An 18,009-nucleotide genomic window follows, 5' to 3' on the forward strand; every position below is an offset into this window, starting at 1 on the left:
CATAGTAGGTGCTTCATTTTATACTTCATTTACAACGATCTAGTGAGATTCCGAGGGACCCTGAGTGAGGTCCCAAAGTGGCCTCTTTAATTATTTTGAGTGGAAATTCCCTTTGTACTTCCTCCTACTGAGTTTTGTTGGTCCTATAATAAGACCGCTGGTGATTCTATGCATTTATCTTGTATCCCGCACCTTTGCAGAAAGCACTGATTATTTCAGTTAGGTTTTTTTTTTTTTTTTTTTTTTTTAATTTGACTTCAGAGTTTTCTAAGCATTCTATCTGACTGGAAGGTGGTTTATGGAGTATTGAAATTAACCTTTCAGCATGTGGTGAAATTCTCTTGTAAATCCCTGCTGGTCCTGGGAAATTTTTTCTTTGGAAATTAAATTTCCTACTTGTCCAACTTCTCTTTTCTAAGGTGAGGTGATTTCTAAGCAGCCCAGATGTTTTTATTAACTTTTAAAATTTTAATTTTAAATTAAAAATTAAATTTTATAAAATTTAAAATAAAATAAAAAAATTAAATAAAAATTAAATTTTAATTTTAATTAATTTTTATATTTTATGTTGTTTGTAAATATTCAGCTATTTCCTCCAACCAGGTTGTCAATTTTGATAGCATATAACTGGGCAAAGTAGTTTCTGATCATTTCCTTTATTTCCTCTTCCATTATTGTAAGTTCCCCTTTTTTCATTTTTGGTATGAATAATTTGGTTTTCCTCTCTTTTTAAAAAAAATACCTTATTTATCAATTTTTTAAAACCAGCTTATTTTATTTATCAGTTCAGTAGATTTTTTGTTTTCAACTTTATTAATCTTTTCTGAATTTTCCTAATTTCTACTTTGTTATTTAGTTAGGGACTTTTGAATAATTTGAATTGTTATTGTTTAAGCTAATTTATTAATTTGTTTCTCCTTTTGAATAATTTGAATTATTATTGTTTAAGCTAATTTATTAATTTGTTTCTCCTTTGAATAATTTCAATTATTATTGTTTAAGCTAATTTATTAATTTGTTTCTCCTTTTGAATAATTTGAATTATTGTTTAAGCTAATTTATTAATTTGTTTCTCCTTTTGAATAATTTGAATTATTATTGTTTAAGCTAATTTATTAATTTGTTTCTTCTTTTGGTCGATGAAAACATTTAAAGGTAGAAATCTCCCCATCTGAAGCATTTTATCTATATCATATAAATTTTGTTTGTTTTCTCATTATTGTCATTTCCTTTGATGAGATTTTTGATTGTTCCTGTAATTTGTTCTTTGAATCACTGTTGATTTTTAATTTCCAAATATACGCAAACATATAAACCTTTACCAGTTATATATTTAACAATTTTAAACATTCATCTAAAAAAAAAAGTGCCAAATTTTGTCCCTTTCTCCCACTCTTTGAGAAAACAAACAATATATCAATTATACATGTGAAATTACATGTGAAGTCATGCAAAACATATTTCCACATTAACCGTATTCCAAAAGAAAACATACCACAAAAACCTAAGGAAAACAAAGAAATATCCTTTATCTGTAATCAGAATTTGTTCTTTCTCTGGAATTGAATAAAATAGGTGAATAGAATTTTTCATCCGGAGTCCTTTAAAATTCTCTTAGATAATTGTGATCAGAATGGCTACGTCAGTTAATAATTTAAATATCACTATTTCTGTATACAACGTGCTCAGTTCACTTTGCATCAGTCCATGTGACTTCCCAGGTTTTTCTGAAACCATTCTGCTCATCATTTGTTCTGGCGTAATAGCATTCCTTCACATACCACAGCTTACTCAACCATTAACTAATTGATGAGCATCCAGCATCCCCTCAATTTCCAATTATTTTTTACCCCAAAAAGATCTAATATAAATTTGTTCAGTCATGTCTGACTCTTTGTGACTCCTTATGGGGTTTTTTTTTTGGCGTGATTTGCCATTTTCTTAATCATTGAATTAAAGCAATCAGAATTTAAATGACTTGTCTAGGGTTATCCTCCCAGATCACTCTGACTCTAGGCCTAGTGCTCTTTCTACTGAACCGACAAATATTTTTGTGTAGATAGGTGCTTTCCTCTTTTCTTTGATCTCTTCTTCATCTGCTTTTTAATTCTTTTAAAGGTTCTCTAAAATATACATTTTGTTACATTATGATTTAGAAATGATGTGTTTAGTATTTCCAGTATTTTTTGTGTATTTGAGTTCTTGGTGTGCCCCTTGAAGCAGCACATAAATAAAGTGTGACCAAGAAATTGATTTCTATATCCAACCAAAGCTTTTTTCCCCTTCTCTTTGACAGGAAGAAGGAAAAGTGATGAATTCTATTTTTGGATATGAGTTAAAGTCAACTTTAGATCATGTATTTAGGAAAAAACAGGCAGTTTGGAGATTAAGAGCTAAAGCTCCACAGAGAGGTGAGGTTTGGTTTTGTGAGTCATCTATCTAGAGACAATAGCTGAATATGTGGGAACTGGAGAGAGAAGTGAGAGAAAGGAGGAGAAGAGAACCAGACAGAGAAAGAGAAAGAGAGAAGGGGAAGAGAGAGAGAAAGAAAGACAGAGATTGAGATAGAGACAGGCAGAGACAGAGACACACACACACAGAGAGACAAAGACAGAGGGAAAGTGGGAGGGAGGGAGGGAGATAGAAGGGAAGAAAGAGAGACAGAAAGAGAGCGAGGTGAGGGCTAGAGAGAGTCATACAGAAAGTGGACAGAGATAAACTACAGGGGAAAGGAGAGAGAGGAGAAAGGAAGGAAGGGGAGAGGATGGAAGAAAAGGGAGGATAGGGAAGGGGAAGGGAGGGGAGGAGAGGAAAGAGGAGAGGAGGGAGAGAGACAGAGACAGAAAGAGAGAAATAGAGAAAGGCAGACACAGAGGTAGAGACAGACAAAGAGACCAAGAGGGGAGGGAGGAAGGGCAGAGAGCGCCTCCTGATGAGGGATCATGAGCCTGCAACTGGCCTATGGTGTCCTTACTTTCTCTACTTAAGGAGAGAACAATTAATTGGGTGGGAAGGGTAACTCCTGAAGCTGGTGCCCAGGGTCCCTGGTACTTCCTGATGTCACTGCTCCCTGCTGAGCCACTCCTAGATGGTCCTATGTGAGCAGGCTCTGTCGAGGGTCCCTCCTGGCTGGTGGGATATGCCAGGGGATGTCCTGCTGGCCTTAGGCTCCCTTGCTGGCCTTGACAGTGCAGCCAGCTTACCAGCTCCTGCCTTCTGTTGAGATGCTAGCACTTAACAGGAGAGCAGGAGTGGGCTCTGTTAGCCCTTTTAAAGACCAGAGCTAAGAAACTTCTCTGCCACAGTTCTTTTAAAGAGGCAGAAGTGCTGACATATCTAATCAGTGGATCAAGGATAAAATCTGGGAGTTTTCTTCCCAGAAGGAAGGTTTTTCTGTATCTCCATCCATTAGCTGGAATAGGTTTTTGCTCTCTAGAAGGTGAGCATTGCTCCCTGAACCAAACTCTAAGCCAGAGACCCCCAGTTAATTAGCACCATGAGGTTTCAGCATGTTTTTGACACGATATTATGTGGTTCCTAAGGGTTACATCTCAATCAGAAGACCCTTTCTATATTTGGGCCAGAAAGTACATGCTTGATTTCCAAATGCTAAACTGTTCTCGTTTGTCATCAGTTTTCTTCAAGAAAATTGCCAACAACTTTCTTGCTTCTAGGGCCATTCTCAACCCCCCATTTTTTTTTTACAAATGAATAAGAGGTGAAGAGATACAGAAACAAATCTTAAACACAGGAGTCAGGGCCATTATTTTCCCCTGGCTCAGCCATTTTCCTGAACTTTCTTAAGTATATGTTGTCTAACTATCTTTGAGTCCTCTCCAGTAAAGAGAAAAACAGCAAAGTTAAACTGAGGAAGAAGAGGACTCCAGCAATATGACTATAAACCTTAAAGACAACTAAGTCTTCTAAGCAACAAAAAAGAGGAAAAGGGCCCTTCAGTCAAGGAGACCGGCTTGTGTGAAGGTAGACAGGTGAGAGAGAGATGGGATTCCAAATTTTGGGAACAGAAAGCAGGCCTGAATATAAAATTCAGGGGAAAGATGGGCTAGAGCCAGATTGTAAAGGGTTTTAAATGTCAAACTGAGAAGTTTGCATTGGATCTTAGAAGCAATAAAAAGCCACTGAAGATCCTTGATTAAAGACTTAGATGGTCAGAACTAGGTTTTAGAAGGACTCTTAGAGGTTTTAGGGAGATGCATTGACAAAGAGAGAGACTAGAATCAAAAAGAATCAGATAAGAGTCATAATTGTTATTGGTTAGGAGTCATGATTGTTATTGATTGTCCTTCATCCTTCAAGAGGACCAAAATGACATTACTATGTTAGTGTGCCCAATCATGGCTGATCAGACCACTACAAGCTCAGAATGCTCTCCACAGATCAGACACAAATAGTCCCTGTGAACATTTGGGGTGCCTTCTCTGACTTTGAGTATTTTGCTTTTCTTCTGAGCTAATTAATAGATCAGGAGACAGAAGGCAAAGGCTTGAATTGGGGGAGAGAAGGAGGATGTGTAATTGGAACAAAGGGTTAGATAAAAATGAATGAGTACACACAAGTGAAGGTAAACTTGCACGGAGAAGATGAAAAAGAAGAAAAAGTTTTTGCCATAGCTGTAAGGCTGGATGCCAGTAAGATTGCTGATATTTTCATTAGAAATGAAAAAGGAAGGATGAGATTGGGAGAAGATAATGAATTTCACTTGGGAAATTTTGAGTTTCAGATGTCCACATGACATTTAGTCAGCGATGTCTAACAAATAATGAGAGATGGAGTTAAGTTAGAGATATACATGGTTCTAGATAATAATCAACTGCATAGATATAATCATTAACCATCCTCCTCTCCACCTCCTTCAGGGTTCAGAATTGGAAGACTTCAGAAATTCAGCTGGACAAGAGGTCATCTAGCTTCTGCAAATGAATATCTTCAGTGAATGAGTATTCACTACCTACTAAGGAAGTCAATTGCATTTTTAGGTAACTGTGATTATTAGGAAATCTTTCTTTAAATGTATTCAACATTTGCATTTTTGTAGTTTTAACTTATATTCCTCCCCTCAGTGGTCAAATCAAATAAATTTAACCCTTTTTGAAAAAGAAAGATTTTTTAAATCAATCTTTTCTTTTTTAATATGACCTAAATTTCTCCTGTGTCTCTCAATCTCATCCCTCTTCAATTCTTCTGATGTTTGAAGATCATATCCTTCTTCTACTCTACTCCCATCTGGGTCTTCTTTTTTCCAGCCTAAATATCCCATTCTGTCAACTGATTGTGCTTTCCAGGATTGATAGTTTCCAGAAACTATGCTTTTCTGATGGTATCTTTTGTATTTTTCCTACTTGTCAACAGTTTTCCTAAAATTTGGCCTACAGTTGGGGAGTCAATATTCCATATGTTGTCTTATCAGGAAAGAGTATCACATCTCTCATTCTGGAAATAGTATTTCTGTGACGCCTGCCCAAGGTCACTTTTGAATTTTGAACTACTGTGATTTCTCCCCAAGATGACATGGAGATGACTATCTTTTCTCAAAAGCCTTGTTAAGGGGAATACAAACCCTCCTCCTAAGCTGGAAATGCTCTGAGCCCTCATGAATTGTATGTCAGCCCAGGACCAGCTAGCCTTGTTAAATCCGGGAAAGCTCATCACCACAAGCTTGGCCAACACAGAACAATTTTGTTTTCCTCTTTGGCCTCCATTAGCCAATAAATTGTCTGCCAGCATATGGAATGGGTTGTGATTTTGTCAGCAAAGGGAAGACCTACACAGATGAAGTCACAGATCCTTGAAGTCAGTCACACTGTTGGGTTTATGGTAAGATCAAAACAAAACAAAACAAAACAAAATTTAATAGTATGCAAATGTCTCCTCATGGCCAGGGACTGTATAATATGCCATTTAAAGCTATGACTTAGCGTAAAGGCAGTCTCTGAAAGAATAGTTATTCTTTCAGATTTAGGAACATTCCTTACAGATAAAACTGCTGATGAGGGAGGAGAATCCTGTCTTTTGGTTTGCTGAATCTGATTGAATTCAACGGAATTGCTGAGGATGGAGGTATTTTTCATTATCTGTTCTCTAGACTTAGATTGGTTTTTACAATTAATCAGAGCTTTATTGACTTTCAGCATTGTTTTTTGTGGACAAATATTTAGAGGATTTATTCAGTTTAATCCCCTCATTTGACAGTTTTGAGGAATTGATGCCCTGAGAGGAATGTGAGGAATTGAGAGGAATCTGAGAGGAATAGTCCAAAATCACCCAAAGTGAGTGACAGAGCTGAGATATGTACCTAGTTCAAAAGTAGAACCAGGAGAATAATTTGCAGCTGTGTGGCTCAGTAGGCAGAGCACTGGTCCTGAGCCAATTTGGGGTGTCTTGGGAGAGATACTGGAGCCGTTTGCCATTTAGAGCTCATTTTATAAATGAGGCAGAGGCAAAATTAAGTGACTTGTTGAGGGTCACACAGCCAGTAAGTGTCAATATAGGCCCATGTGTATATATAAAGGCATATACTTATATCTATCTATCTATCTATCTATCTATCTATCTATCTATCTATCTATATACATACACACATACATGAATAGGGAGCATATATATCCATACATGGCAGAGGCTCCACACACACACACACACACACACACACACACACACACACACACACACAAACACACACACACACACTGATATGTGCTTATGCATATACATACATGTTTCACATAGATTAATATATGCTCATATTAATAAATGCATGCCATATATATGCAATTATATCCACGTGTCTATATGCACATAATATCATGAATACACACATGTCCATGTGTATATACATACACATATATCTATGCTATCTATTGATATATCTTCATATGCATATATGCCATATATACTCATACATACATATCTATATGTTTAGATACATATTATGAATACATATATATCTGTGCATATATATATATACATATATAGGCATATCTATAATGATATATTGATATATTTTCATATGTATATATATCATATATATGTATACATGTCATATATATAATAACTGTCATAGATAAGCATGTGTCCACATGTCTATGTAAATGTAAATATGTTATATGTAATATGTGTCCATTTGTAGATGTGTATGTAGAATGTCATGTATACTCATGTGTCTCCATAGTCTATATATCATATATACTTCTATTTGTCCATGTCTATGTATGGATGTATATAGTCATGTATACTTACACATGCAAGTGTGTGTGTGTGTGTGTGTATACATATACACACAATCATATATATGTCTATGTGTGTACATATGTCATATATTTGTAAGAGTTATTTATATGCCCATGTCTGTATACATATTTGCTGATATAGGTCCATGTTTATATGTGTATATAGGTGACAATATACTAATATATGCTCATATTTATACATATGTTTAATATGCACTTATATATGTTTATATGTATAACTTTATAATTCATACATAGACCTGTCTTTCTGTCTGTATAAGTCACAATATACACATGTACACACATATATGTATGTAATGACACACAGATCTATGGTCATGTATATGCATTGTATATGTGTCATGTATGTAAATTTCTATTGTCCATGTGTGTATCCACCATGTCAATATACTTACATGTGCCCTCAGTCTGTCTCTATAAGTGTCACACATGCTTATATATGTCCATGGGTGCATGTGTTTACATGTGTCTAAATAGTCATGTATAGTTATATATGACTTCCCAGCCATCCCCGTACCATGCTGCCTGCAACCCACTTTTATCTCCAACCAGAACTGAAGGCCTGCCCACTGGACCCCAGGTTCTAATTGACCAGCATTACTGTATTTTGTCTTGACCCTACTTGCTGGCCATCTTTGTACTACCATATCTACCTGCCTTCAGTAAACAGATCAATATTATCATTTAAGTAAAAAATTCTGCCAATTGTCATTTGTGGCTCCTGAGAAATCTCCAGCTACTTCTCTCTTACATGTGTGTCTTCTCTATTAGTATATAAACTCCTTGAGGGCAGGGAGTGTCTTGCTTGTTTTTATTTATATCCCTAGCACTTACTATAATGCCTGGTATATAATGAGAAATTAATAAATGGTTTTAAATTAATTAATCAATTGATTCTTCTTATCTCCCTGAGAAGAATGTAAGCTCTCCAAGGATAGAGTCTATTTTATTTTTGTCTTTTTATTCCCAGCACCAACATACTTCTTGGAATATTAGTAGAATTAGTAGAATAATTAGTAGAATTAGTAAATTCGGGTTGATTGAATACCCACACTGATGAAATCCCAGATTACTGAATGATAGGATTGTGGCATCAGACCAAGAGACCCAATCTGGAGCAGGTGTAACTGCTTGCCTCAGTTTCCTCATTTGTAAAATGGGGAACGTAATAAAGCACTTAATTTTTTAGGGTTGTTGTGGGGATTAAATGGGATAATAATTATAAAATCCTTTGCAAACCTAATACTTGCTAGCTATTATTATTATCATTTAACTTCACCAGGTCTCAGGTTTTGCTTTTCTTTTCTGTAATGTAGATTTGATACCTATAGTGTTACCAAGAAGGTTTTTGTATGGCTTAGATTAGATACTATTTATAAAATGTTTTTCAAGTTTTAATGCAATATAGAGGGGAAAGAAACAGGTATTTGAATTCAAATCCTTCCTTTCAATGCTCAAATAAGTTCCTTGCTTTCTTGTACTGAACTTTCCTCATCTGTAGAATGAGGGGGGACAGTGGGTGGAAGGGGGATTATGTGCCCCAGTGAAGTCTCTTGCAGCTGTAGGTTTGTGTCACTATAGCAGTTATCGATAATAACAAATTTATAGTGTTGTTTCTAGGTCCCAAGAGTTCTAAGTAGCCCGCTTAGAAATGAAGTTTTTGGTATATAACTTGTCTGCAAGTTGGGAAATGTCTGTATTGGGGATTTATTGTAAGCCTTATATAAAGTAAATAAGACCCTGGCTTAGTCTATAGGGGGACTGAGGATTTTTACAAATAGCAGTCCAGCCTTTATCTTTGTCTCCTATACAGAAATTTGCTCCAAGACCACAAAGCCCTTTCTTTTGCTGGGCTGGTGCTACAGCTAATACCTTGAAGGGGTTTTAAAAAGAAAAGAATTTTAAATCCCAAATTGACTTTTCAGCACTCCTCAACAAAGACCATTTGACTTTGATGATTTAGGTATGCTGGAGCTGATGCAGTAGGCTCACCATGGGAGCTCCTCTGTAAGGAAAGACTGCATTATGACATTACAGTGTTTGTTTGTTTGTTTATTTATTTGCTTATTTATTTATTTATCTATCTATTTATTTATTTATTCATTTATTTATTTATTTATTTTCTGTCTGTCTTTATTTATTTACTTACTCACCTACTCATTCATTCATTCATTCATTCATTTATTTATTTATCTGTCCATTTATTTATTTATTTATTTTTCCATTCATTCATTCATTCATTTATTTATTTATTTATTTTGTTTGTTTGTTTGTTTTTACAGCAACACCATTCTTGAGTCCTGGTCAACTGCTCACACTTACCTCGTTTGCCTTATAGGTATACATCACATTCTTTGAAGTGAATTTGAATCTTGAAGTCAGAAGACCTTGGTTAAAGTCCTGCTTCAAACATTTTCTAGCTTCATGACTTTGGATAAAACATCACCTTTCTGAGCTTCAGTTTCCCTGTCTGCAAAATGAGAATAATAATCCTTCTATCACTTGTCAGAAGGGTTTTTGGTTGATTCAGCCACCAAATTCAGTCTAAGAATTGAGCCACTATGATAATGCAAACAGCTCTTCCTCTCTAGGAATTATGGGAGTGGGGGACAGAATATGTATCAGAGGAAAATATCAATCAATCAAAAAGCACTTATTAGGTTTTTATTTAAAACCAAGCATTGTGCTGGGAGTAAAGGAAAAAAAAAAGTTTCTCTGCCTTCAGAATACTTAACATTTGAAGGTGAGGTTGACATATAAATAAATAGGTTAATGGATTAGGTGACAGAGAGAAAGTTCTACAAAAGTTGCAAAATACACACAAAGTAAATACAAAGTAAAAGGTAACAGTCCCATCCCCTAAGCTTCCAGTATTACATTGCAGGGTGATTTGAATAATTGCCATTGAGAAAGAAATAGAATCCTTTAAAAATACAGGTTTGACCAGAGGGACTTTTACTCTGCTGGCTTGGTGTGGCTGTAGGTTTGACTCACAAAAAAGCTCCATAGGTCAGAGATCTAGGAAACTTTACGGCCATTTAGTTCAACCCCCTCAATTTATAGATTAGAAAAGAGGAAAGGGAAGTGACTTGCCCAGTGGTATATATGGTATATACTTAAAAGGGGTCAGAAGTGGGATTTGTGCCCAGGTCCTTTATTGAGCCATTAATATTTCTGCTGTATCTATTTTAATAACCTTTTGGCTATAGGGTGACTCACAGAAAGAGCCGTAAGTACTTCCCTATGGATCAAAAGTCAGTAGTTTCAGTTTAGTGGCAAAGCAGGGAAGCCACAAACGGTGATTTTAAAGAGAGAAAGGTGTTTTAGCTGGGACAAAACCCTAGGAAGTGAACTATCCAAGCTGTGAGTTTTTGCTTGCTATCATGGGAATCTGTGGAAGACCGTCCATTCTATCTATAAAATGATTTTTCTTGTTATTTACCTTTTTATTCTATTTATTTAAGATATATAAACATTATTTATTTAAGAGGTATCTTACTCCATCCTTCCCCCATACTTTCCAGCTTCCTTTTAAAAATATATTCTTTTCCTCCATTAGAATATAAGCTTCTTGAAGGCAAGAATTGTCTTTTTGCTTTTATTCTCATCCCTAGAGTTTATTACACTGCCTGAAACAAAGTTTTTAATAAATAATAAATAAATAAAATAAACAATAAATGATTGTTTCTTACCTTGACTTGCATTGTCTTTTTTTACTATCTAACTAGATGATTTCGTCTGGGCAAAATCATTTAACCAATGTGGGCTTCAGTTTCCACCTTAGTAAAATGAAAAAAATGAATTAGGTGATCCTTAAGCTCCTTCTCAATTCTTCTATATGCCATGCTAGAGAGCATTAAGAAAGATCTTCACCTGTGGATTTTGTAGCTCGTCCTATTTGTCTCGATTTTCTTTTTCTTTGCTAGTTGATGTGTTGGAAAGGAAATGTGACATAATTTATTGAGGTCATAGAATTTAAAGCAGGAAGGGAGCCTAGATAAAGAAAATGAAACCTAGGTAATGAAATTCTTTTGCTTTCACTCAATATCCTGAACTCCTTATGACAATTTTAACTGTTAGGTTTGATAATTCTAGATTTACCAGGAGTCTCCTTGAATCTCCCTGGCTTCCAAGTGCAGGCATTTTTTTCTTAAAACCTCAGGAATAGACTAAAACAGCACGCTGCAGCTCCTGTGAGGAGTTTCCTGAAATTGTGCACTAGGAAAGGAGTCCTTGTAGGCCATCTTCTCTATCTTGTGAGACCGACATAGACATTTGCCCTTCTCTGTTGCATTCAGGAGAGATGGTGTGGTGCAGTGAAAAGAACATTTGGAATCAGAATTAGTTTGGTTCTACTTAGCTAGGTAGTACTGGCCTAGAATCAGAAACACCTGAGTTTAATCCATCTTCAAATACTAGCTATGTGACTGGGCAAGTCACTTACTTCTCTGTGGATCCATTTCCTCATCTAAAAATAGGAAAAATAGTAGGATCTATCTTTCATTTCATTTCATTTTATTTCATTTCAAATAATAATAATAGATTATAGATAGATAATAGTAGTAGAGTATTTTGCAAAACTTTTAAAATATTTATGTAAATGGTACCTAACTATATCATTTTTTGAGATAATGATCAAAATGTCTAAACTCTCACAAAATTGTTTTATTGACTTGGGGGGGAGAGGCTGAAATCTTTAGAATTTTTATTTCTTTTATTTGTACCTTTTGTTTTTATTTTATTTATTTAATTTTAAAATTTAAGTTAAACTTAAAATTTGTGTTGGTATCTTTTGTGGGTTCCTCCCTCCTCCCCTATCCATGGAGCCATGCTTTCTGGGTTGTTTTAAGAGCTAAGTGGGATAGTAAATGCAAAAAACACTCTTGAGAAGCATAAAAACATTATATAAAAGTAAAGGATAATTGTCACTTACTGCATGTACCTGTCTTTTACTCAAGGTTTTTAAGATGTGACAAGTATTTCTTTTTTTTTTTTTATGAGGAATGCTATTAATTCTCATTTAGGGATGCTTAGCTTAAAGAAGAGAATACTTGATGGGAGAGTGGGGATCATGACAACTATTTTGAAATATTTCAAGGACTATCTGGCTCGAGGAAGAGGAATTATTCTTGTTCTGCTTGGCCTTAGAGGGGAGAATAAGAAGCAGTAGGTGGAAGGTGCAGAGAGGTGCATTTATGCTCTATGCTTCATAGATGAGAGCTATCAGGCTATAGAACTTGGGTAGTAGAGCTCTCCAAGGTAGTTTCAAGGATGTTCTTAAACAGAAGCTGGATGATCCCTTGCCAGGTATGTGTGGTAGAGGGGACTCTTGCTCAGCTAGAGGCTGGCCAAGCTGGCCACTGAAGTCTCCTTGACACTGAGAATCTCTGAATTTTTCTGTAGTATTACTTAGGCTAACATCAGCATTAGCCATGGCCAAATCCAGATTGCTGATTGAGAAATCATGCTATTTCTAAACCCAATGAAGAATTAAATATGTTTATTTATTTATCTGTGAACATGTTTACTCCATGTTTTACTCCTTTATTTCCCATCCAACCTTTAAACCTTCTCCTTCTGGCCGTCTCCTAATTCGATGTTTTCCTGCTTACTAAATCACAAGAAGGATTGTAGAGTAAGAGCTAGAAGGGGCCTCAGGTGTCATTCCACTTTCCTCTCCCAGTATTTTACAGAGTAGGAGCTGACATCCAGATAGGTGAAATCCCTTGCTCGGGGCTACAATGTAGTAAAATGATCAGAATTTGAATCCTAGACCTTTGATGCCATCCCTACCACCACACCATGGTGCCATCCCTCTACCCCAAAAGGAAATGCCAATGGGAGAAACCAGAAAGAGGGAATTATATTTTGTGATGGGTAGAGGGACAAGAGGTAAAGAATTTGAAGTAAATTGAGATCCAAATAAGTTGTGATTTGTCCAAAGTCATACAGATAAGGGCAGGACATCAATCTGATTAGATTTAGACCTAGCTTTTCTATCTCCAAATCCATGGTTTTTCTTTGGATTATACTCAATTATTAGGAGACTGCCTCCTTACTTTGGACATACCATACTTTGACAGCACATATTAGATAATGTTCCTAGTGAAATGGTTTGCCCAGTTACCACACTCCCTCTATTAACTCAGAATATACAGGTAGAAAAGTACCAGAGCCAGGGTTCACATCTAGTGGGTTTTTTCTACTAATTATCAGTATTTTATAGGGTTTTATGATGATGGCCTTGATAGTAATAAAGAAACTGAGAGGAAGGGTGGTTTTTTTGGGGGGGAAAGAGAATGAATTCTGTTTTTGAAATGTTGGTTCTGAGATACCTATGAAACATCCACTTTGAAATACAGTTGGTAATATGAAATAGAAGCATAGGAGAGAGATGGGAATGGATAAAATAGATCTAGGTATTATTAGCATAAAGATGATAATGGAAACCATTAAAGTTTATGGGTAAATAAGAGTGTACATGGAGAGAAGAGGAGGACCTACTACAACCTAGATGAACAAGTTTCTTTTTTTAAGGTAAAGAATATTTACTTAAAACATGCAAAATAACTAATATGGAAATGTTTACCTGATTGCACATGTAAAAACTATATCGGATTAGTTACCATCTCAGGGAGAAAGGGAGGGAGGGATAGAATTTGGAACTCAAAACTTTTAAAGAAATATTAAAATATTGTTTTACATGTAATTGAGGAAAACATCAAAATACAAATAAGAACATGCATGCTAAATGACATAACCTTAAATTACTCAACACTGATTTTCTTTATTTTTAAATTTTTATTATAGCTTTTTATTGACAGAACATATGCATGGGTAATTTTTCAACATTGACCTTTGCAATCACTTCTGATGGACAAGTTTCTAAATTTTTAGTTCCTATTTCTAGTTCTAAATTTTGAGATCCTATTTAATTTAAAGTAGGGTGTGCTAAAATCACCTCAAACATGATAGCAAAAGCTGATTGTTAACATTTTAATATGAGGATATACACTTCAGCCATCCCTAAATGTTACAAACCAGGACTTAATTTATTGTTTTGTTGCTTTCTAGACTTAAAAAAGTGATGAAAAAAACTGTTAATAATGCAGAGTAAGCTTAAAAAGTATGTCCTGTCTATACCCTTGACCTTTCCAGGCCGGTTGTTAAACATTTACCAGCACATTGCTGATTTAAAGTTTAAAATGTTGGTAGGTTAAAATAGTGGAGTGCAAACTAGCCCCAGGGGAAAGGAAGAGCTGATTTTAGGTCCATCTGTTGGCAATACTACACATGTTTCTCTGGGCAAGTCACAGTAACCTCTCAATGCCTCAGGCAATTCTCTGAAACTACGAGTTACTGGCATGGGTGCATTAATAGAGGGAATTTCCTTTACCAATGTGATTAGTGAAATCACAACCTTGGTCCAATTTGTCTTTTCTTTTAAATTTGTATTTTTTTTTCCAGAGCTGAAGTTTCTAAGGGGGTGATTTGAAGGTATTAAGGATGTTTGGCTCAAAAAAGAATGATTCAGGGAAGATAAGAGGCAGTTGGAGACCCAGGCTTCAAGGTCAACCTTTATATGTGACCTTGGTGCCTTAGCTCCCCTTTCCCAAACTTCAGTTTCCTGCTCTATGAATGAGAGGGCCAGCCTAGATGGCCTTTGAGACCTCAGCCCAGCTCCTTAAATACTTAAAGGGAATCATGTAGAAGAAAGAGCAGACTTGTTCCAACGGCTACAAAGGACAAATCTAGGAGCTATGAGTAGAAATATCAAATGGGAGATTTTTTTGACTTGGAAAAACTTGTTAACAATCAGAGTCATCTCAAAGTGGAATGAGCTTCTTGGGAGAGAGAGCTCTCCCTCACTGGAGGTCTTTAGGCAGAGGCAGGTTGGCTAATTGTTTTAATAAGGATTCTTGTTTTAATGTGGATTACCCCAGCTGGGGGCCCTTGCACCTACCTCCATGATTCCACGAAAATGGGGACCACCGTGTCACATGGTCTTCATTTCTAGTCCATGGATCCATATAACTCTCCTCACTCATTTACTGACTGAGACTACTTGGCAAGGGTCAAGCAGTAATAATAAAAAAAGGAAATTAATTTCCATTTTAGTCAGGAAATCCACCCGTGTCTCTCCCAGCAGCCTTAGCCAGAGTTTTTCTCTCAGAACCTAATAATGCAGAATTTTCTCTTTCCACTTGGTGGTGCTACTTGTTCAAGAAACAGTCCGCTTGCAGAATCCTTACCCATCCTCAGTGCAGCTCTGCTAAAATTGCTAGGAAAGAGCAGTTAGAGCTAGTGCAATTAATAAAGCATTAGAGTTTTTGCTATCAGAGATAATCCACATTAACTTAACGAGGAGGCAGTGTCCAGGATGGGGGGAATTTGGTGGTGGGAAATGGAAACAGGAATGTGGCGGTAGCTGGTTAAATCCCTAGCTCTCCACTCCCTCACTGATGTGCAGGAAAGTTTGAATCACCAGGGCACTGACCTGATAATTATCTGTTGGGATTCTGGCTTGGTGGGGAGAAGCAAACCAGACCAGTCTGTAAAGGGGATTTCCACTGATCTGAATCAGCATCATGTCCTGGAAACATCTGGAGTCAGAGGACCTGCTCTTGGATCTTGAGTTAGCTCCTTACTATCTGTGATCAGTTTCCTCATCTGATAAACAATCAGGTTGGATTAATGATCTCCAAAGTCCTTTCTATAGCGCTAAGGTTAAATGAAGACTGATATTGTAGGGAATCCATTGTAACTATATTTCAAATAATATTATTGTGCTTTATGTTTTATCTTTCGGGATGATATATGTGAATAGGAAATAACGATAGAAATTTGGAGAAAAAACCCAGATGAACTCTTGCTTTTGCTCTAGAAGCTTGTGACCTCAAAGGTTCCTATAACTACTACAGATTTTAAGAACTCAGGAGATCCAACCGTCATTCTGGCTTTGCCACCAATTAGCTATGTATTTACCGGACCTAGAATCAGATAGATGATAGTTAGGTAGATGATATGTAGGTAGTTAGATAATAGGTAGATAAATAAATAGCTATGTCATAGAGATGATAGAAAGAAAGATAAACAAATAGGTAGACGGGCAGATAATAGATAAATAGAGAAGACAAAGAGATGATAGGTAGGTAATGAATAGATATATGAAAGGTAGAGAAATGATGTTAGAGAAGGAGGGAGAGGAGGAGGAGAGAGAGAGATGGAGGAGAGAGGGACGTATACACAGAGAGATAAAAACACACACAGAAACTGACAATGAAAAAGAGATACATACACACACAGAGGATAGATAGATGAGTGGAGATGATAGATGATAAATAGATAGACAACAAGTAAATAGACAGGTAAACAGATAGATGAATAGATAGATGATAGGTAAATAGGTAGAGAAGATAGAGGAAGATAGGTAGATGAATAGCTGAATAGCTATATGAAATATAGAGAAATGATGTTAGTAGAGATAATAGATAGACATACAAAAGCTGTAGAGACCTTATAGGTCATCTGGGTCATTTTATGAATGGGGAAGCCTGAGACCAATAGAGGTTATGTTGTTGACTCATTTGACAGATACCATTGACCAGAGAGTTTAAGAGATCTGCCCAAGCCAGAGGCAGAGAAAAGATTTGATAACAGGTCTTCTAACACTGAATTAAATGGTGTTTTTTTTGCTAACCATGCAGTGATTTCCTTCACTTCTCCAGAACTCAGTTTCTTTTCTCTAAAATGAAAACATGGGAGAACTCAGGTTCTTTCCAGCTCTAAGATTTTGTGATGATGGAGCATGGAGAAAGTGTGTGTGTGTGTGTGTGTGTGTGTGTGTGTGTGTGTGTGTGTGTATGTGTGTGTGTGAGCTCGATACAGTGTGTGTGTGTGTGTGTGTGTGTGTGTATGAGCTCGATACAGTGTGTGTGTGTGTGTGTGTGTGTGTGTGTGTGTGTGTGTGTGTGTGTGTGCGTGTGTGTAGGTACAATCACACTGTCCATAGACTGCATCTGTAGGATTATGATAAGCTTGGAAAATGCAACAGTGATGAGAACTGCTCTGCTGGTGTGTGAGATTTTGATTGGTATCAGCAACTGGAGTTCATTGCAGTCTATGGGGAAAATATGTTTGAAAAAGGTCTCTGAAAGGGCTACTGGGTAGATAAATCCTGGGGATTTGGGGTTGGGAGGAGTAGCTGGGCAACAACAAGGCAGGGGGTATGGGCCTTGAAGAATTGCTCTCGTTAAGGGTCTCTCAGCATTTCCAGGATTATCCAAAGCTAATAACTCAGCTCTGAGGGCTTTGCTTCTGGCTGAAGCTTGGCACTGAATTTCCCAGCCCACAATTTGCCCTTTTCCATTCTTTGTCTCCCGCTAAATTTGGCTCTTGTCTGCCGGCAGGTTTTTATTTTTAATTTCCTGGGAACAGCATGGTGCCCGTAGGTAGCCTGACTTTGCTGGTATACAGAGGAATTCCAGGTTTTCTCCAGAGGGGGCTGTCAGCATCCAATAATCTATGGAAATGTTTTGAAAACCACATCCAGGGAGTGCAGTGGCCAAGCCTTGCTGGCTAATTAAGGGGCTCCTATTTGGAGTGAGAAGACAGGTTCAGCTCCCAGAACCAGCTGAGTAGCTTTAGGTAAGTCCCCCCACTTTGTTGGTCCTGTTTTCTCATATGTAAAACGAAGGGGGTATAAATTGGCCCAGTGGATGGAAAGTTGCCCTCAGAGAAA

This window comes from Sminthopsis crassicaudata, chromosome 6, assembly GCF_048593235.1.
Source record: "Sminthopsis crassicaudata isolate SCR6 chromosome 6, ASM4859323v1, whole genome shotgun sequence".
Classification (NCBI taxonomy): domain Eukaryota; kingdom Metazoa; phylum Chordata; class Mammalia; order Dasyuromorphia; family Dasyuridae; genus Sminthopsis; species Sminthopsis crassicaudata.